Genomic DNA, 21,699 nt, shown 5'->3' on the forward strand with positions numbered 1-21,699 from the left:
AAATGAAATGTTGAGATCCAGAGTAGACATGACTGCCGGTTGGTGGCAGAGCATAGAACTCATTGCTCTTGGCTCACACTCTTTCCACTCTCTCTGGTGGCTGCCATTTCTTGTCCCCAAGGGCCTTTGGTCTAAGAGGGGAGCCTGAACATGTAAAACATAAATCTCAGGAAGCTTCAAGGATGACAAATGAGGCTTAGTATGTGCAGTAAAGTAAATCCATGCCTTGTGATGCTAGAATCTTCAGAAAGAACTCCCTACCCAGAGGGATGGTGACAAATAGAATGTTTTTAAAAAATTTTTTTCTAATGGAGGTACCGGGGATTGAACCCAGGACCTCTTACATGTTAAGCACACACTCAGCTACTGAGCTATTCCCACCTCTTGACAAATACAGTTTACTGAGTACTTTCTCATGTGCAAGACACTGGTTGAGGGCCTAAAACGATTGTTACTTAATCTCCAGCACAACCCTAGGAAGTAGGAGCTGTCATGACTCCCCTTTTATAGACGTGGAAATTAAGGCCATAAGAAGTGTAACTGGTTCAAGGCATATGAAGAAAGTTCTAAGTGGAGTTATGCAGCATCCCCTCCTTTCCCCCCCACAGATTGCTGTTCCAGTAGTAAAGAGTCCTCCCATCAGCACTGCCTCCTGCAAAAGTACAAGGCTGTGGGGGAGGAGGGTGTGGCTCAAGCATGCCTAGCCTGCATGCCTAGATATTTAGCAAAAAACCTCCAAAAACTAACCTCAGCTCGACCTGGACCCCCTTCCTCTAATCTCCTTACACCATCCCATCAGTGGCCTTGAGCCTTGCTTGGCCATCTCTAAGAGGGTGGGAACGTCCTTTATTCCAGGCAGTTCATTCTTCAAACAGCAAGATTCTATAGACACGTCTCCCATCCGGTGAGACAGTGTTACCTCCCAGAGCCTGGGGTCCTGGAAAGCAAGCCAGCTGCCAGCTTCCAGGCAGCTCTGCAGATGAGAGCCCTGGGCCGGTCTCAGCCCACCCCTCCGTCCTGGAAGGCTTCTGAGAGGCAGGGAGTCCAGGCCTCCCATCCAGCTGCTTGTCTCCTCTGTAAAGGCTCCCTCTGGAAACAAGGGGACCAGAGAAGAGAGCGGTGCTGCTTCAGAAAGGATGCCCTCATCCCTGCTGAGAGCAGTGTGGAGGGAGGGAGCCTAAAGCCCCGATCCAGGAAGTGTGGGCACAGAGATACCCTTCCACTGGCTCACGACACACTCTTGGTCAGAGACTGGATTGCACCTTCCTGGGCCCAGGTTAGTCTTTCTGCAAAATTAGGAGGCTGGATTACATTGAGTTTGCAAACCCAAATGCTCACTGGGGCCAAGCTAATAATAGAAACATCTAGGAATATTCAGTTCCTCTACAAAGAAGGTTCTCTTCTGATTTCTTTAAAACATGCGACTCTCTCATTTTCTGTTTCTAATGGAGCCCTGGAGGCAAACAATCCAAAATAATAAAGACAAAAGTGCCAACGGTGAAGGAAATGGTAATGGGCAGTGGGTCTCAGTGGAGGGGACAAAAGGGGACTGTTGCCCACTCCCTATCTGCAGGGGCAGCTGTGGGATGTCACCTCTTGGTCTACTCAAGTGGCTGACAGAGCATCACCAGTGAGGACACGTAGACCTGGTGTTAGCAGATCTTACGAGCTTTCAAAAGTGGCTGGACACATGAATTTTTATGTGAAATCTCCCAATTTTTAAAATGTTGGCTCAGATTTTTCTTAAACAGAGGGAGGGCCAAATACAACATGTTCTGAACCGTGATCCGCCAGTCTGTAATCTCTGGAGGTGTTTTTAAAGCTCCTTTTCTGCTGGAACGTTCTGTGGAGGGACAAGTGAAGAGAGGAGGAGGGCGGGAAGGAAGGAAGGATGGCAGGAGCCGCAGGGGAATCTCTCTGAGACCTGGTTTGTCCTCTGCTGAGCCTCTGAATCTCTGCCGGTTCAGCAAAAAGGAGGGGAAGAGGGAGGGGAAGGCCTGGCCTTTCCAGGCTGTAAGGCTTTGTTTAGTAAACCATCCTTTCCTCTAGCTTTCAGCTCTCCTTTGGGAGAAGCATAATGGCCCCAGGCCTCTAGAGTGTCTGAACAGGTTTGAACAGGATGCTCCGGTCTGTGGTTGGAGGGGCGGTGCCCCACCTCCCAGGGCTGGTGGATGGAGGGGAGGAGAGGGGAGACTGGGCATCCTCGGCCAGAGGCGGGCCCTGGGCTTCGGCCTCAGGCTGGACTCCCGCCTGCTCCCTGGCTTGCTTCTAGCTCCCGAGGAGCCCCGGATATCTTTCCAACTGGGCCTCCGTGTCAAGAAGGGAGTTTACAGTCCACAGTCAGCATGGCTGCCCGCCAGCCTGGCAGATGGCCAGAGCCCAGAGCACACTGGGAAGGAGCATAACCAAGGCCCCTGGTGGGCAGCTGTGACCCAGAGTCTTCCAGCAGTGCGAGGGGAGGAGGATACCGGGGCGCCTTTCCTCCCCCCACCGACCCCTCAGGCTCCCTGGAGTCAGGCAACAGCCAGGGACAGGATGGCGCTCCCTGGGGCACCAGGGAAGCAGCTGTCACAAAAGGGCTGCAAGAACCCACTTTTAAGGGACCTTTCAGCTCTGACCCTCTGAGACTCTGTGAGTCCATGACTACGATTCAGCTTTTCTCACACTGTAGACCTCTCTCTGTATAGTAGACACCTCTGGTTTTCCCTCGCCAGGAATCCACTTCGTTCCTTCTGTTAGCAGCACCCTAGTTACCCTCCGGGAAACCACCCCTCCTCCACTCTCAGTCCAGGCAGATTGGGTGAGGCTGACCTGGCCTCTCTACCTGCCTGGCTCCAGGGCAGGTGTGTGTGCTGGGCCGGGCCCGGCTGATCAGCCGATTTCTTCCTCTGCTGGGTCCAATGAGACCCAACCCAAGGAATTTTGCTGGAACTCTTGGGAAAAGAGGCACTGCCAGCAATTGGCTTCCCGCACATCTGGAGGTGCTGGAGACCATCTGGCCGTGACATGGGAGGAGCCTGCTTGAGGACGAAGCCATCACAGGAAAAGACAGCGTGGAAAAAGAGGGTGAGAAGTAGAGGGAGGGCGAGGGGACCAGACTGAAGGATGCATTGATTTGTCAGCTGAGACTTGACAAAATGGTTTCAGCCCCTGGATCCAGCTATAACTGATGAAGTATTGAATCCCTGGACTTTTCAGTGAAAAAGTCAAGAATATGCCGCTGTGGCATAAAAATCACTTTGAGCAGAAAGCATTTGAGTTCTTGCTATCTCTTACTTGCCTAAAAGCATAGCTTCTCAAAAGAACTCAACTGTCCTAAATCCCTCCCTGGGGAGCAAAAAGGGAAGACTGACCAGAGACTGGAATTACCTGCCTGAACAGACATTGTCCTAAAGCTATCATATCTCTCATCTAGTCTCCTAAGGGCCCATTTCTCTTTCCTCAAAGTCACTTGTTTTCCTATAAGTGCCCTTCTCCCTCCTCCCCTTCCCCTACTAAGATGGTCTATAAACCCCAAATTCTAACCACCTCCTTAAGTCACATTTTTATGTAAACTCCTGCATATTAAGTGATTAAACTTATCTTTTTTATTACTGATCTGGCTGTTGTTGGTTTAATCTGCGGGCCCCCAAATACAAAACCTAAGAGGGTAGAAGGAAGGTTTTTCTTCTTTTACATCAGTTTTACCAACAAAAAATCTACCTCTGACATTGGCTTCCAGGACTCCAACATTCCACGTGAGATTATTATATAATTATATTATGTAATTATGATTTACTCTGTAATTTGCCTAAGGAGTAAGTTCTATTTTATCTACTTTTGGGGGGGGTGGACAGAGACTCCAGCAAGGACCTGGGCCTCTGAAATCCTGCCCTGGTTGCCTGCAACTACAGGAATTTTCCCAAGAAGCCAAGGATCCTGGCTGCATTCCTGCCCTGTCAGCACCCCCAACATAAACCCTAGGCAGCCCTGGCCAGCGCCTCGACTTGCAAAAGGGAATGTCCCAGGTCCCAGTGGTGCCCTTTAGTCATTCATTTGTTAATTCAACACACATTTATGGAGTATCAATTGTGTTTAGAAATGAAGTTCTCAACCTCTGAGACCTTAGAATTTGGGAAGGAAAACAGACCAGGAAGAAGAAATTCATCAGAACGTGATTACTGCTATGTGAGAAATAAACACAGAGAAGGTACCTCTAGGCTGGGGAGAGTGGCCGGCATGTCACAGAAGCTTCCTGAAGGAAGTAACCACTGAGCTGAATTCCACAGGATGATAAGGAGTCAGGTGAACAGAGGGGAAAGGAAATGCTGTCCAGGCAGGTCAACGGAGCAGCGTGACATTCAACCTGCAGGGGATGAGAGAGGCTGAGGCCGTCAAGGGGACTGGCTGGGGCAGAGCTGGCGTGGGGAGAGGTGCAGGGCATTTCCACCAGGGAATGAGGGAATGAAAGGGGCTTTGACGAGGACTGCTTCCTGCAGGTACACACACACAGATGGCAAGCGACACAGCTCAGCCCCAAATCTGAAGCCCGGGCCAAGCCAGATTTGTGCCCACAGAGGAGAAGACACGCTAAAGGATCTCCAGCTCGGGTTCCGGTCAGAGCTGCGCACAGAGCCCCAGAGCTCAAGTCTTGGGAGCTCGGTGCCCACAGCGAAAGCTTGGGTTTTCCTATCGGCAATGACTGAAGGCAGGGCCCAGAGCCTCATCTTCCATCTCATCTCCCACTCCCGATTCCTCCCTTTCCCACGCAGTCCTTGAGCTCTGCAGGGCCTGTGAGGACAGGCAACCCTGGGCCCCCATCCTAGCTGGGCTAAGAAGCGTGGCCTTCATACTCAACCTGTCTGTGTCCGTCCCCTTTTCTGCAAAACAAAGTAATGATAGTAGGGATTCAATATAGTAAGGTGTATCTGGGGACACAGTCAGGAATTCATTTCTTTACTCTGTCTTTTTACATTGCCTGCAAAGCCTCCCTTTCTTTGGGGATCCACACCATTCTAGGTGCTCCGTTGAGACTTTCCATCACAGCACCTTGGCCTCTTCCAGGCCACAGGGATGGGGCACTGACCAGCCAGCCAGTCACGCTATCTTCTTCTTGGCAACAGTGGTGAGTCCCCAGGATGGACTCAAGACACAAGCAAGCTAACCAGAGTCTGGGTCTCTCCTCTCTGGGGTTACAGATCTAGGAGAATGTGAGTTTGGAGAGAGACCATCTACCCGTGGATAAAGTCACTTCTTAGAAGGAAATAAAGCAAAGACGATGATGTTGATGACGACATCAAGATGCACTGCTTGGCGGGGAGGGGATAGCTCAGTGGTAGAGTGTGTGCTTAGCAGGCAGGAGGTCCTTGGTTCAATCCCCAGTACCTCTATTAAAGTAAAATAAAATAAAATAAAAATAAATAAACCTAATTACCTATCCCCTGCCAAAAAAAAATTTTTTTTTAATTAAAAAAGATGCATTGCTTAAAGCCAAATCCACTCCTGGACTTCCCAGTTTGCAGAACAAATTCATTCACATTTGCCCTAAGTCAATCTAGTTGGGTTTCCTTTACGTGTAGCTCCAAGACTCTTAAGCCATTTGGCACGTAAAACCCTGAGCACAATTATCTACCACCACAGAAGAGCTCAGCGACCAATAAGGAGGGGGAAAGTGGTCTTAAGCTCCTTCTCCATCCCCTCTTCCCATCCAGGACACAGTCTCACCCATTTCCTTCTGGCCTGGGGAGCAGGATGCTGGCTGTGTTGGCTTCCCATTTGCAAGGATGGGCTGTGGGTGAGGAAATGGTGACAGGCAGGCCAAACACCCAGTGCCCACCAGGTACACTGGAGCTGCGGCAGCCCATCCAAGGTCCCAGCCTGCCCACCGCATGTGATCTGGGGGGGGCTGCATGGTGGGGCGGCTGCATGCTGGAGTCCCACTGACTTGGTCTGAATCTTGTCGCTACAGCTGCGTGACCTTAGTCACCTTATCTTTCTGTGCTTCTGTTTCCTTATCTATCAAACTGGGACAATAACAGCTCCTGCCTCTCAGAGAAGTTGTGAGGACTAAATGAGAAAAAATGAATAAACCTAAGCTTGGTACTATGCTTGATATATTCCAGGCATTGTTCTAAGCACTTTACAAACTATGAGTCCAGCTGACTTCCACAGTAAGCTAAGGAGATAGGTACTATTATTATTATTATAATTCCCATTTTACAGATGAAGCAACCGAGGCACGGAGAGGTCAATAACTTGCCCAGGATCTCACAGGGTTTGACCTGAGTCCACATGCTCACCCATTGCATCAGTAGTGGTCCAGGCAGGAAACCAAAACCCACACCACAGAGCTCAGGAGTAGGAATTTAATATGGGCAACTAGTTAGACAAGGGCTAGAAGAGATGAAAACCAAGGCAAAGTGGGGCAACCTGGAGACTGACAACGGTGGGAAGGACATCACTACCCAGGGACTTTGGCCACGTGGTAGGAGCTAGGACACCTGAGGCAGGGGCCATCCTCTGGAGTCACTGCCAGAGGCGGCAGGAGCGGTGGTGTGAAGGATACATCCCGACTTCTCCCCACCCCCTGCTCTCTAATCTGCCAGTGCCTCCCGTTGGCCAAACTTAACAGGAAGCCAGTGGGCAGGGGAGCCTGGGAAATGTAGTTCAACACACCCAGATGAGAGCCCAGCAGGGGAAGGACAGGGCATGGCTCTGAGGATAAACAGTAAATGACCTGCATACCCACCGTGCGTCACTGCCTCCCCATCAAAATGCAGGGCACATAAAGGCAACTGTGCCCATAAACAGGAATTTAGGTCCCTGACTCCTGGTTTACTATTGTGTCTGGTACAAGAGCAGTTATGGGCATTCTGGGACAGTGAAAGGCTGGGGAACAGGCAGTTGGGGCTCCTGATGGTGCCTCCTCCTCTGGGCCTCTGAACATCTGGAAGCTTCTACAGATGGCTCTAAACAGCTGGGTGCAGAGCTGCCACAAGAAGCAAGCATCGTGTTTCTCTTGAGAGGGAGTGAAAGCAGCCTGAAGCTCCCCAGCCACCGCTTTGGGGTCGGAGAGAAATAGACGCAGCTGCTGCTGCTGCAAAACCGGAGGCAAATAAGTGGGGTAAGGTGTCCCCCAGCTCCCCACACCCTCCTTTTGCAAAGGCCATCATCTCTGTCCCTGCAGAGTTCCAATATTTTCCTCACCCCTGCGGGCTCTGACACAACCTCAGTGAGCAGCTGGGACGCAGGATCCCACAGGCGACAGCACGGGCAAGGGCCAAAGGTCCAGGCCAGAACCCGAGAGATGCAGAGCCTGAGCCTGTCCTGCCAGGATGGCGGAGAGATGCTGGTGGGAACGTTTCCCTTGGACCAGAATTCTGCCTCTAGGGATGTATCACGCAGATAATCTTACACAAGTGCATAAAGGCTCCTGGGCAAGGCTATTCACTGCGGTGTGGGTTATGATTCACAGAAGACTAGGGGGGAAAAAGTAGCCAATAGGAGGTGATTTGCTTAAGCAGATCCTGGTGCACTTGAACAATGGAACACTCTGTGCACCCACCAGGAAAGAGACATCTCTATGTGCTGAAACAGGCTGCTCTTCGAGACAAATTATTAAGAGAAAAATGCAAGGCACAGAGCAGCGTGTCCAGTACGCTCATGTTCAGTTTGGTGGGGAGCAGGGAAGAAACGTTTTGTGTGTATTTCTACACACATCTCTTGCTATCCACATCTACTTGGTTTCTGAATTCAGACAGTAGGGCTTCAAAGCAACGGATGCTACCTTATGGGAATCTCTGACTCCTAGATTTCATTTCAGATAGCAAACTGCAAGAGTTTGCTAGCAAATTGTTCATCCAAGAGGCTACCTGAATCCATGTGGTTCCTGAATTGGAACAGCGTTTGGAAGACCAGGGTAGATAGCAGGGATATCTGTATAGGCAAAACACTCACACCTGTGCATGTGTGGACTCTCTTTTGGAAGGAATACAGAAAATTGGTTAGTAGTGTTGCTGTAAGGGAGGGTAATTCAGCCCTGGGGGAGTGGGGTAGAAGTGAGACTTGTTTTTCAGTTTACATATATGTTGTGGTGATTTAAAAAACGTGGCCCTAAATTCTCTGAGAGGTGGGGGGTTCTGTGTCCCATACTGTTCCATCTGAGCGGGCTTACATCTGCTTAGACCAATGAAGGATGGTGGAAGTGATGCTATGAAAAGTGATGCTTTTAAGACTAGGTCATCAAAGGTCATGTAGCGACACCAAAGACACTTTCTTCTTTCAGAAACCAGCCTCCATGCTGAGAGAAGTCTAAGCCACACGGAGTGCCCCGCTGTAGGCACTGTGGTCCCCAGTCCCACCTGAGCTCCAGCTAACATCATATGTAGTCATGTGAAGGAGCCATCTTGCAAGTTTAGCCCCAGTCAAGCATTCAGATGACCGTACTCAGCTGCCATGTGCTCATATGAACCAAGTCAGCCACAGAACTGCAAGGGACAATAATATATCGTTGTTTCAAGCCACTGAGTTTTGGCGTAGTTCTGTGTGTGTGTGTGTGTGTGTGTGTGTGAATATTAACTGGAATGTATATATTATCACACATATTACCTACTCAAAACTAAGAGTATCTTCCTGGTAAACATACAGGGATGGTCCTAAAAGCTAAATGTGCTTGTATCTCATTTAGTCCTCACAAGTTCACTGTGATTATCTCCCTTTGATAAATGAGTAAACAGAAGTTCTGAGGGGTTCTTCGGTTACTTGCCCAGATCACACCTCACAGAAGGCAGCCCTGGGACATGAGACTAGGAGGCCTCTGCGTCCTCGGGCTAACCATCCCTCCTGGGACCCATTGTGGGCCTCACCTTCCCCAGTCGGGGGTTGAGAATAGGTGAGCGGTGGAAACCTCCAAGCCACGGGGCTGTGCTCAGTACCACAGAGGGGTGTAGGCGGTGTCGGGGGCTCAGCTCTGGGAAAGCCAACTCAGAGTTGCCAGATCGTTGGATTTTTTAAATACCAGCAAGAAATCGGATTTTTTTTTTTTTAAACTATGTAGACTGAAAAGAAAAACAAAAACAAAAGTCTGCGGATTTGCCTCTCTGGACTTGGAGATCTCCAAGGAGTCCTCGGCACAGACTTCCTGACTTTCCGCAGAGCCTCTCCAGGGAGACAGCGCAATTCCAGTCCCAGGAGGCTCAGATCTGAGAAAGGAGAGGGGTGGGGAAGACCGAGCCGCCGCAGCCACTCCCGCCGCCCGGCTCCCCGCGGGGGTGGGGAGACGGGGGTGCCGGGAAGCCAGGCCACCGGGGGCCACAGCAGGGCTGGGGGGCAGCCGAGCCTGCGGTAAATCAGTCACTCAGCCGCCAGGAGCTGCCCGCCTCCCCAGAGCTGTCAGCCCGCTCCCCGGGGCTGCGGGAGGCAGCAGGGCACCAGGGAAGACTGAATTTCCGTTGCAATGGGAAACCACCCCCGCCCACACCAGCCATTTTCTCCACCTCTTCTGCTCACCCCACTGCTTTTCCAGTGGGAACCCTGCCCCTGCCTCCTCCCCCAGATCGACCCTCCTTAGCGGAGGGGGCGTCGATCTCGTCCTCAGCTGTCTCTCTGGGCCTCTCCCCCCACCCCACCTCCCAGTGTCTTCGATTTCCTCCTGAGCCTGCGGCCCATTCCATCTTCGGCTGACTTGTCTTCCTCTGAGATCCAGCCTGGTAGAGCGCAGCCGCGTGATTGATGAGCCAGGGAGCTCCGGCTGGCAGGCGGGTGGGCAGCCAGCCAGAGACGCGGCTCTCGCAAGATAGCAGAGCCGCCCTGGGAGCGCCTCCAGCTACCAGGATGCTCCCTGGGGCCCCTCCCCCGCCGCCCAGGGTGACATGCCAGTCTCTGGACAGAGCAGATAACCACCAGGGTGACTGGGTAGAGCACCTGGCAGAGCAGAGTCCCTCCGTCAGTGAGAGCCCTCTGCTCTTTCTCCACTCCAACAACAGAGAGCCAAGAAGATGAAGACTGCCAGCTCTTGAAGCTGGAAACGCTGTCATTCAGCCATGCCACTCGGTCCAGGTGTTTGTAGTTTCTTCATTCACTCATGCAGCATGAGGGTTTGCTCTGAGGATCAGCCCTTTGTTAAAACTGCTCATGTGGTCTTGAGGGGCTGGCTGATTTGAATCCAGGCTCCATCCCTTCCTCGCTACATGACCTTGGGCATGTCACTTCACCTCTCTAAGCTGCGGCTTCTCTCTCCGGGTTGCCGCTGGGAGATGCAGTCAGATAATACACTTAAAGTGCTGAGAACGGAGCGTGGCACATGGAGGAGATCAAGCCATTCTTTCATTCAAGAAGGAATAACTGAGGGCCTACCACAGGCCAGGTTCTGCGGCTACAGCTCTGAGTGACGTAAATAAACCCTGCTCTCATGTAGCATACCTTCAAGGGAGATAAGACTGGCAATAAACAAATAACTGAACGGACAAACAAGGAAACAGCAGGTAGAGATGCTGGACATAGGAAGGCAAGTAATGGCAAGTAATGATGGTGAGGGTGGGCAGGCTCCAAGGCCCCTCCAAGGAGGTGACACTGGAGTTGAGTCGGGATGAAGAGGACACAGCCAGGTGAAAATCTGGGGGTAATAGCATTTTAGGCAAAGGGCCTAGGCACATGTAAAGGTCCTGAGGCAGGAGTAAACCTGGGAGTATGTAAGAATCAGAAAAAGAAGAGAGAGGGGCCAGCGTGGCTAGAGGAGCAAAAAGGAGCATGTTGGAGCTGAGCTTGAGACCCAGACAAGGCCAGCTCAGCAAGGACATGTAGGCCAGGATAAAGGTTTTATTTTAAGCACAGTGGGAAGTGACTGTGCTATTGTTTTTGTTTTGCTTTTCAGTCTCCAATAAAAAAAATAAAAATTAGCTGTCAACATTTTAAGCAGGGAGTGATGTGTTGAGGGAGTAGAAGAGGGAGCAGCTGAGCAGTTCTCATGGGGACCTGGGCCAGGGAGGTGACCATGGCAGGTGCGGGATGGTTCAAGAGGTAGAGACGACAGGTCTGTTCCTGAGAAATTGAAGTCAAGGCATCCATGATGATTCTGGGGGGTTTTTCTCTGAGCTGCTGGATGAATGGGGGTGCTGTTTCCTGAGACACGGCAGACTGGAGAGACCGTGTTTGGCAGCTCTGTGGATGACGTGTACCTTGCTTTATGCTATCAGTCAAGGCTAGAAGGCCCAGCACTTACTGGAGGTGGTTTCTGTCCTTAGGAAATCGTGATCTGGGTGGGGAGTCAGAGGAATGAGCAGGCGATGACGATGCAGTGTGACAGCTGCAATGACAGGGAAGGAACGGGGAGCACGCACCCAGACCTGGGGGAGGGGTCTGCCTGCCTGAGGAAAGACCTCTAGGCTGATCTGCTCCAGTCCCTCCCTCCAGCCCCACTGCCCTCCCTGCTCACTGTGCTCCAGCCACACCAATCTTCCTCCTCTTCTAAAAGGCCATTTTTGGTGGGAGGGTGTAGCTCAGCGGTAGCGCACATGCTTAGCATGCGCGAGGTCCTGGGTTCAATCCCCAGTACTTCCATTAAAGTCAATCAATCAATCAATCAAATTACATCTCCCCCACCCCTGATTTTCAAGTTCCAGTCAAAAGCAGCAGAATAAACATTCTTTTCAAGTGCACATGGAACATTCTCCAGGACAGATCACATGCTAGGCCATAAAACAAATCTTGGTAAATTTAAAAAAAACTGAAATCATATCAAGCATCTTTTCAGACAACAACACTATAAGATTAGAAGTCAACGACAAGAAAAAAACTGCAAACACGTGGAGGCTAAATAATATGCTACTAAACAAACAATGGATCGCTTAAGAAATCAAAGAGGAAATCAAAAAATACTTTGAGACAAATGAAAATGAAAACACAACAATCCAAAACCTCTGGGACACAGCAAAAGCAGTTCTCAGGGGGAAGTTTATAGCGATACAAGCCTACTTCAGGAAAGAAGAAAAATCTCAAGGAAACAACGTAACTTTATATCTAAAGCAGCTAGAGAAAGAAGAACAAACAAAACCCTAAGTTAGTAGAAGAAATCATAAAGATTAGAGCAGAAATAAATAAAATAGAGACTGAAAAAAACAATACAAAAGGTCAATGAAACTAAAAGCTGGTTCTTCGATAAACTTTTAGTCAGATTCATCAAGAAAAAAAGGGTGAGGGCCCAGATTAATAAAATCAGAAATGAAAAAGAAGTCACAACTGACAATACAGAAATACAAAGGATCATAAGAGGCTAATATGAACAACTATACACCAACAAAAAGGACAATGTAGAAGAAATGGACAATTTCTTAGAAAAATACAATTTGTCAAGACTGAACCCAGAAGAAATGGACAATATGAATAGACCACTTACCAGCACTGAAATTGAATCAGTAATTTAAAACCCAATAAACAGAAGTCCAGGACCGGACGGTTTCACAGGTGAACTCTACCAAACATTTAGAGAAGAGTTAACACCTATCCTTCTGAAACTATTCCAAAAAACTGCAGAGGAAGGAACACTTCCAAACTCACTCTATGAGGCCATCATCACCCTGATACCAAAATCAGACAAAGATATCACAAAAAAAGAAAATCACAGGCCATTATCACTTATGAATATAGATGCAGAAATCCTCAACAAAATACTAGCAAATCAACTCCAACAATGCTTTAAAAGGATCATACACCATGATCAAGTGGAATTTATCCCAGGGACGCAACACTTTTTTCAATATCCATAAATCAATCAATGTGACACACCACATTAACAAATTGAGGAATAAAAACCATATGATCATACCAATAGATGCAGGGAAAGTTTCTGATAAAATTCAACATTCACTTATGACAAAAACTCTCCAGAAAGTGGGCACAGACGGAACATACCTCAACATACTAAAGGCCACATATGGCAAACCCACAGCTAACATCATACTTAATGGGGAAAAGCTGAAAGTATTTTCTCTAAGATCAGGAACAAGACAAGGATGCCCATTCTCACTACTTTTATTCAATATAGTTTTGGAAGTCCCAGCCACAGCAGAGAAGAAAAAGATAAAAGGAATCCAAATCGGAAAAGAAGTAAGACTGTCACTGTTTGCAGACGACATGATACTATACATAGAAAACCCTAAAGAAGTGATCAGAAAACTACTAGCACTCATCAATGAATTTGGCAAAGTTGCAGGATACACAATTAATATATAGAAATCAGTTGCATTTCTATACACTAACAATGAAATAGCAGAAAAAGAAATTAAGGAAACAATACCATTTACCATTGCACCAAAAAGAATAAAATACCTAGGAATAAATAAACCTACCCAAGGAGGCAAAAGACCTGTGCTCTTAAAACTGTAAGACACTGATGAAAGAAACTGAAGACGACATAAACAAATGGAAAGATACACTGTGTTCTTGGATTGGAAGAAATCAGTATTGCTAAAATGGCCTTACTAGCCAAGGCAACATACAGATTCAATGCAATCCCTATCAAATTACCAATGACATTTTTCACAGAACAGGAACAAAAAGTGTTAAAATTTATATTGAAACACAAAAGACCCCGAATAGCCAGAACAATCTTGAAAAAGAAGAACAGAGCTGGAGGAATCATGCTCCCTGACTTCAGACTAAACTACAAAGCTACAGTAATCAAAACAGTATGGTACTGGCACAAAAACAGACACATAGATCAATGGAACAGGATAGAAAGTCCAGAAATGAATCCATGCATTTATGGTCAATTAATCTATGACAAAGGAGGCAAGAATGTACAATGGAGAAAAGACAGTCTCTTCAATAAGTGGTGCTGGGGAAACTGGATAGCTACCTGTGAAAGAATGAAATTAAAGCATTCTCTAACACCATACACAAAAATAAACTCAAAATGAATTAAAGATTTAAATGTTAAGACCAGATACTATAAAACTCCTAGAGGAAAACACAGGCCGAACACTCACAGACATAAATCACAGCAATATATTTTTTGAACCAGCTCCTGGAGTAACAAAAATAAAAGCAAAAATAAACAAAAGGGATCTAATTAAACTTAAAAGCTTTTGCACAGCTAAGGATACCATCAACAAAAAGAAAAGACAACCTACAGAATGGGAGAAAATATTTACAAATGTTGCGACCAACAAGGGACTAATTTCCAAAATATACAAACAGCTCATACACCTTACTATCAAAGAAACAAGCAACCCAATCAAAAAATGGGCAGAAGACCTAAATAGACATCTCTCCAAAAAAGACATCCAGAAGGCCAACAAACACATGAAAAAATGCTCAACATCACTAATTGTTAGAGAAATGCAAATCAAAACTACAAAGAGGTATCACCTGACACCAGTCAGAATAGCCATCACTAAAACGTCTATAAATGATAAATGCTGGAGAGGGTGTGGAGAAAAAGGAACCTTCCTACAGTGTTGGTGGGAATGTAAAGTTGTGCAGCCCCTATGGATGACAGTATGGAGATTCCTTAACAAACGAAAAATAGACTTACTGTATGATCCAGAAATCCCACTCCTGGGCATATATCCTGAGAAAATTATAATTCAAAAAGACATATGCATCCTAATGTTCACAGCAGCACTATTTACAATAGCCAAGACATGGAAACAACCCAAATGTCCATCGACAGATGGCTGGATAAAGAAAATGTGGTATATTTATACAATGGAATACTACTCAGCCATAAAAAAAGAATAAAATAAGGCCATTTGCAGCAACATGGATGGACCTGGAGACTGTCATTCTAAGTGAAGCCAGAAAGAGAAAGAAAAATGTCATATGATGTCACTTATATGTGGAATCTAAAAAAAAAAGGACACAAAAGAACTTATCTACAAAACAGAAACAGACTCACAGACATAGAGAACAAACTTATGGTTACCAGAGGGTAAAGGGGGTGGGAAGGGAATTCCAAATTGGGAATTCGAAAATTGCACCTCTTGGGGAGTGATGGAAATGTTAGCTATCTTGAATGCTCCATAGTTTTTGGACGTTGAATGAGGCTGAAAGGACACTCATCCCTCAGCTGCAAAAGTGACAGGACTTGAAAATTCCAAAATGCTAGCTCCAGCAAAGCCTTTACAGCCCAGCCTGCTGTAAACGAAGAGACCGAGGCCCAGAGAGGGGACTGGATTTGTGCAGCTCACACAGCAGGGCAGTGGCAGAGCTAGGATGGGAGCCCAGCTGTGCTGACGGCTGGCTCAGAGCCTCTCCCACCCTGTCCCCACTTCTACCAGTCCACCTCCTTCCCTCTCCAGCCTTCTGCCTCTCAAGATGTCAGAAACCAGCAGATTGGAGCCAATAGGAAGTCCCTGAGTACCTTTCACCCGGGAGAAGGTGTTGTGTTACAGGGAGGCAGATGGGGCGGCCCATTAGTGAGCTATCACTGAATTCCTGTGGGTTCCATTAGTGCCTCGGATTAACCCGCTGGCACCTGCTGGAAGTGAAAAGCACAGAGACCCCAGAGGGGGTGAGTAATGGGGTAAGCCACCTTTGATAAGGCCAGGGGTGCTGAGCTGGAGATACAGAGAAGGGGTATTTCCTCCTTCCCTGGATGGTGAGTTTCCTTGGAGAGGGTGCCAGGTAGTGTCAGGGACGAAAAAGACCAGGACTCAGGATCACGGCACTTCAGAGCCAGAGGGAGCCGGCTGAGCTGACCCTTTGTACAGACTGACAACTGAACAGCAGAGAGAAGTCTGAGTCACTCGTGGAGATCCAGGGTTCCCGCCCATCACACTACATTATAGGACTTGAGTGAACCACAGGAATTGTGGCTAAAAATACAGACGACCATTACTGAGGCCCAGAGCTAAGTGCTTTACATATGTTATTCTCACAGCAACCCTGGGAGGTAGGTATTATTATCTCAGTCTAAATGGGAAAACTCAGAGGCTCCCAGTGGTTGAGTAGTCTGCCCCAAATCACACAGCTAGTACTTGGAAGAGCCAATATTTGGACCCGGGGCAGCCTGATCACCAAATCCTCATCTTTGTCATCACACCATCTTGCAAGCAGCAGAAATAGACAGAACCACCATCTGCTAATACTGTCTGCAGAGCCCTTTGCATGGCCATGCTTTTTATTTTAAGCACTTGAAGATGACATTATTGTCCTATTTTACAAGTGGAAGAGAAGACCCAAGGCACAGTGAGCCCACCTCACGTCACGCACACAGATACTGCCCGAATCAGCATGCAAACCCGTTCCATCGCCAAGGCTCTGGGCCACTCCACTGCGTGAGTGTGAGGGCCGCCGCTCTAGGACAAGTGTGTGTATGTGCCTGCCTGTCCGCTTGGCATCCAGACTGATCCTTCCACTTGCTCATCTGTTCATTCCGTCACAGAACACATGCAGTATGAGAGCCTGCTGTGTCTGCCAGGGCCTTGCTTACGAGACCACTGGGCTTCTAGGACTGTGCAGCTTCCCTTCTACTTGGGGAACAGGACAGACAGACAACAATTCCAACAGGATAGGGATGGGCATTGGGTGTCATGGCATCACCTTGTCCTCAGGGGCAGAGAAGGCTGGGCTGAGTTCTATAAGCCAATCAAACATTGTCCAGGCAGAGAGAGGAGCCAGGAGCAGCCCATGTAGAGGCCCAGAGGTATAAGAAATCTCCAATTCCAGCAACAGCCTGGACCAGAACTTCAGCTCTGGGAGGAGCCAGGAGGAACTGGAGATTTAAGAAGTGGCTGGAATGTGGACTTTATCCTCAAGACGCTGGGGAACCACTGAAGGATGTGTGTCGTGATGATTTGCATTTAGAAAGCTTGATGTCTGGAAGAAGGATGTGGTGGGCTGGGGGTAGATGCCTGGAGGCTGCTTTGGTGGAGTTTCCAAAGATAAGGAGGGCTAGGGTGATTGATTAGATCTGGGAGTGGGGGGCAGAGCAGAGGCCAGGGTTCTGACGGCTAGGACAGGCAAATGGAAGGGTGGGTGCTGGGAGGATGAGAGAGGAGTTCCCTGGGCCTGCTGAGTATGAGATGCCTGAGGAGCATCCAAGGGGCTCTGTCTACAGTGTGGCTGGACTTAAGCTGGGATTTCATGCCCACTGGTCTTAAGGTTTTGCAAAGAGCCAACCCCTGACTTTCCTACCCTGTGCCTTATTTTCCTCATCTGTAAAATGGGTATAATAACATTATCTCATGGAGTTGTGACGATGAAAAGGATATAAAACATGTAATTGATGTATAAAGCATTTAACATAGTCCCAGGCACATGGAGATGCTTAATAAAGGTTAGTTAAATAAATGTATGAATGGATGATTCTTTAGGCTGTGGCTGCCAGAAGTTATTTGGGAAAAAAGAGTTGATTTAAAAATTCAAGAGCCTTTTCCCTCCTTCTTCAATACCCAGGGCTGCGTTGCAGGGTAGGAGGGAAGTATAGTAAGGCTAATGTTAACCTGGGAAGAACTGGGTTAAGGAGAGCATGGTGACTTTTTCCATCCTCACCCCTACTCTGGAGACACACAGACATACATCTTTCTAGGAGGTAAAAAACTGAGTCGCTATAAACTTATACAACTGGGGAGGGGGGAGCTCTGAGGGGTTTCGGAGGACATTCTATGGGTGTAAGGCTTTGGGATATTGTTTTGGGTGGAAAGAAATGGCCAAGCCTTTTCTGTGCTCTCTCTCAATGGAGCTGGGGATCTGCAGGAAAGCTTTTTGTTTTTGAGTGGGGATTAGGTTTATTTATCTCTATTTTCAGAAGAGGTACTGGGGATTGAACCCGGACCTTGTGCATGCTAAGTATGTGCTCTACCTCTTGAGCTATACCCTCACCTCCAGAAAGCACTTTTTAATCTAGGGAGTAGAGAAAAGAGCTCAGGGTAGAGCTCAGAATTGAGTTCATTCATTCATTCACTCATTCATTCATCCATTCTTTCAACTAATTCAGTGGTTCTCAACCAGGGGTGATTTTTGCTCCCAGGTGAACAGTGTGAATGCCTAGAGACATTTTGGGGTGCCCCAGCTGGTGTGCGGGAGAAGGTTTGCTATTGGCATTTAGTCGGGTGAGGCCAGGGAGGCTGCTAAATATCCCAAAATGCAGCAGATAATCCCCATTACAAAGAACTTTCCAGTCCCAAATGTCAATAGTGTGGAGGTGAAGAAATCCTGATCTCATTAGCATGTGCCTACTAGGAAACACTGCAGGGCAAGGAGACAGCATACTTTACCACCAGGTAGGGGAGACACCACTAAATTTATCAGGCGGTGATAAGTGTTATCAGGAAAATGTGAGAGATGCCAGGGGCTACAGCACAGGGAAGAGACCTTGTCTTTTCAACTGCAAGGAGCTGGGGGAATGGAACTGCTAAGGCAAAGGCCCTGAAGGCTGCAGCGCATTTGGTTTCATTTATTCTGAAAATACTTCTGAAGGCCTCCTGGGTGTCAGGCTCGGTCCCAGGTTCAGAGTACGCGTCAGAGGGCCGTACAGACACAAATTCCTGCCCTCAGCGACAGCGCCCCCTCTGGCCCCGAGGGAGACTGTCTAATAATGAGGACAAGTGTCTCCTCTGGGCCCTGAGGAGGTGGCCCTGGACCCAACATGGGAGGTGAGAGGTGAGCCACCCTGGGAGAGGAGACCACCAGGGGCAGGCTGGTGTGGCGGGTGGACTAGCAGATGAGTTGAAAGGGGGCTACGTCTGAATGTCTGCGTCTCCCCCAAATTCATATGCTAAAGTCCTAACCCCCCAGAGTGGAAGTCTCAGGGGCCTTTGAGAGGTGATTGGGACATAAGGGCCTGCATGGGATTAGTGCCCTTATAAAGGAGGCCCCAGAGAGCTCCCTGTCCCCCAGGCTGGCACCCTGACCTCCCACTTCCAGCCTCCGGAACTGTGAGAAGTAGATTTCCGTTGCTTATAAGCCATTCGGTCCGTAGTACTTGGTTACAGCAGCCCTAACAGACTAAGACAAGAGGTCACAGGACCCAGATCATTGGCCACTCTCACCCAGAGGGAAGTGGGAGCCAGAGCAGGGTTTTGAGGAGAGGCACGACCTGACCTTCTGGTGGCCCTGGCTGCTGAGAGGAGGGTAGACTGCAGGGTCTCACAGAAGCAGCAGGGAGACAGGCCAGTGAAAGGATGGTGCGATAATCTGAGACAGGATGGAAGGGGGCAGGGCACAGCCAATCAAGGAATAATGGCAATTTAATACCAAAATGGTGGAAGGTTCACCTCCTGGTTGGCCTTAAGGAGGTTTGACTTCTAGGAGACCTTGAGCTTCATTATATGCTCATTGTAACAGCCTGATCAAATAACATGCCCGCAGGTGCCATGACAGCCCCAAGGCTAACTGCAAAAGGCCAAAGAATGGGCGGTGGCCCCATCCCTGGGAATCCCAGCCCCTTCCCCAGGGCAGTTGGAATGGTCCCACCTATAGGTGTGTGAAGCTACTGAGCCCATAAAACATGGCAACACCAGACCTAGTGGCCCTTTTCTCTCCCTACTCTTTGGAGGTGGCCCGCACTCTGTCTATGGAGTGTGTGCCTACTTTTACTTTAACCTGAGCACCCAATTCCCACACCTCTTTCCTTCCTTGCCTTTCTCTTGCCTTACACTCTATGCAGTGTGCACCTCTCTAAATAAATCAACCTTTACTCAACGGTGGCTCGCACTTGAATTCTTTCCTGCGCGGAGCCAAGGACCCACACTTGGCGGGGCACGTCCCATGGCCTCAACCGAGACCTGGGACTCGGCCCTGCTCATTCCCCACATTCGCTTTCCTGCATCAAATCCAGGGGACGGGTGTTCAGGGCTCAGACTTATGTGTGGGAGACCCAGGGAAACCAGTGCTTTAGGGACACATTCTGGAGTTGACAAGAACGCATGAGAAGTCCACTGTGGCCATGGAGGAAGGAGAGGAATCAGAGACAGCACCTTGTCTGGGCTTGAGTATCTGTGGCTAGAATGCCATTTACTGCATCAGGGGGAGACGGGGGAAGCAGGATTGGGAAGATGGGGAGAGAGTCCTAGGCACATGAAAACAGCAGATAGTCACTAGGAATGCCTGCTGGCTTGGAGATGGCTACTGGACAACCACGTGGAGAAGCCAGAACTAAGGAAATACACGTGGGTGTGACTGGCTTATGCATGCTTTTCAAAAGTCACAGCACAGGAACAGATCACTTAGGGAAAGAGTGTCGACATGAAAAAGATGCCCAGGGACCACGCAGTGGGGGAGGCGGAGTGTGTTACACTGTGACGCCAAGCAGAGGGGGAATCTGTTTAGGAGACTGAGAAGGAGCAGCCAGTGAGGAAGGAGGAAAACCAGGACATTTGGGGGAAGAACCAAAGCTTTTCAAGAAAGCAAGAGGAAGTCATACGCACAAAACTGATACTAGTGGGTGAATCTGGGAAGGGGAACTGGGTGTCTGGGGACAGGAGTAGAAGAAAGGGAGACTTAATAGGGACCATAGGTTGGAGGTCCAAATGCAGTTGAGGTGCTGCTGGAGGGAAGAGTAGGTGAAAAGGAGGGAGAGGAAGTGCCAGTCAAAGGGAGTGAGAATCCCTGAGACTGGGATTTTGGAGGAGGTGTGATGCTGGCAGTGGGAGTCAAGGACAGGATCATAGAAGGGAGTGGCTGAGGGGGGTGAAGGGTGAAGTGATGGTGATGTGTAACCAGAAGAACAACCAGGCATGGCTTTCTTGACGTAAGAGGAGCCATTTTTGGCCTAAGTCATTTTGTGATCTAAGCCTGGCCACACGGTTTGCCCTTGAAGAGGGCTCAGTAATCAGTGATCTTAAGGAAAGTAAGGGACTGCAGGAACAAAGGAAAAGCAGTCAAAACACAATAGTTCAGATAAAACAGGGTCTTAGTTCCTCCTCAAGGGATACACGTAACAATGGAATACATTTTTGAGTTCTGCAGGAACTCAGGCCCCCACCCAGGTGGAGGATGGAATGATGCTGACCCTCGTGACCTCAATCAACTAAAGCTTGGACAACTCAACCTTGGCTCCAAGTCTATGCTGAACTCTCCTCTGCTCAAGCCCCTTCATGAATATGCATGTACCCCTAGCTTAAGACCGCCCCAATTTTGCAGTTTGGGGAGACACTATTTTGGGAGAGAGCCACACCCACATCCAGTGTTCTCCTTACTTGCTTCAAGTAATAAATCCTTCTCCCAATCTTTGGCTTGATTGTGCCTTTTGGCTAGACACCCATCAAGAGATGAACCCAGTTCTCAGGTAACAATAGGATTTAGAGGAGTGGATGTCTGACCAGTGAAAGCTGCCTCTAAGAAGCTTGTGTGAGAGAATAAGGAGGGGTTGTGGGCTGTCTAGCATGGCAGTAGTAAGCCCACAGGAAGTAATGTTTCAAGAAGAGAGGAGGAGAAATGGGTTGCAAAGCTCCACAAGGAGCAAGCAAGAAAGTGGTTTTATCCCCTAGACCCTGATCTACAGGCGTGTGCGGGAAAAACCAACAGCTTCCCTGGAGGGGGCAGTGAGGGAACAGGGTCCTGGTGTGTTGGGGGAAGGTTAGGTTTCAGGGCAGGAAGGGGAAGCGAACCTGCAGAAAAGAGGCTGTGGGTTCAGCAGTTTTCTGAGGAGGACACCATGGCAGGGTGGTCTCTTAAGGTGGGGCGGGGGACACTGGGTCAGATTAGGAGTTGAGCTAGGACTTGTGAGAACCAGGGTCCAGGTGATGTAAGAGGGACTCCGTGGGAAGCTCGGGCTTCTGG

General features: G+C 48.7%; 1 long non-coding RNA gene across 2 annotated transcripts in view; it reads right to left on the reverse strand.

The window, feature by feature from the left end:
- LOC135321081 (uncharacterized) overlaps window positions 1-21,699 on the reverse strand; it is a 52,004-nt gene that overhangs the window by 29,806 nt on the left and 499 nt on the right. For both annotated transcript variants that reach the window (XR_010380506.1, XR_010380505.1), the window contains exon 2: window positions 4,194-4,345. This is a non-coding gene — a long non-coding RNA (uncharacterized LOC135321081). The remainder of the gene's footprint in view (window positions 1-4,193; window positions 4,346-21,699) is intronic.

Source organism: Camelus dromedarius, chromosome 3 (genome assembly GCF_036321535.1).
Source record: "Camelus dromedarius isolate mCamDro1 chromosome 3, mCamDro1.pat, whole genome shotgun sequence".
NCBI classification, from domain to species: Eukaryota; Metazoa; Chordata; class Mammalia; order Artiodactyla; family Camelidae; genus Camelus; species Camelus dromedarius.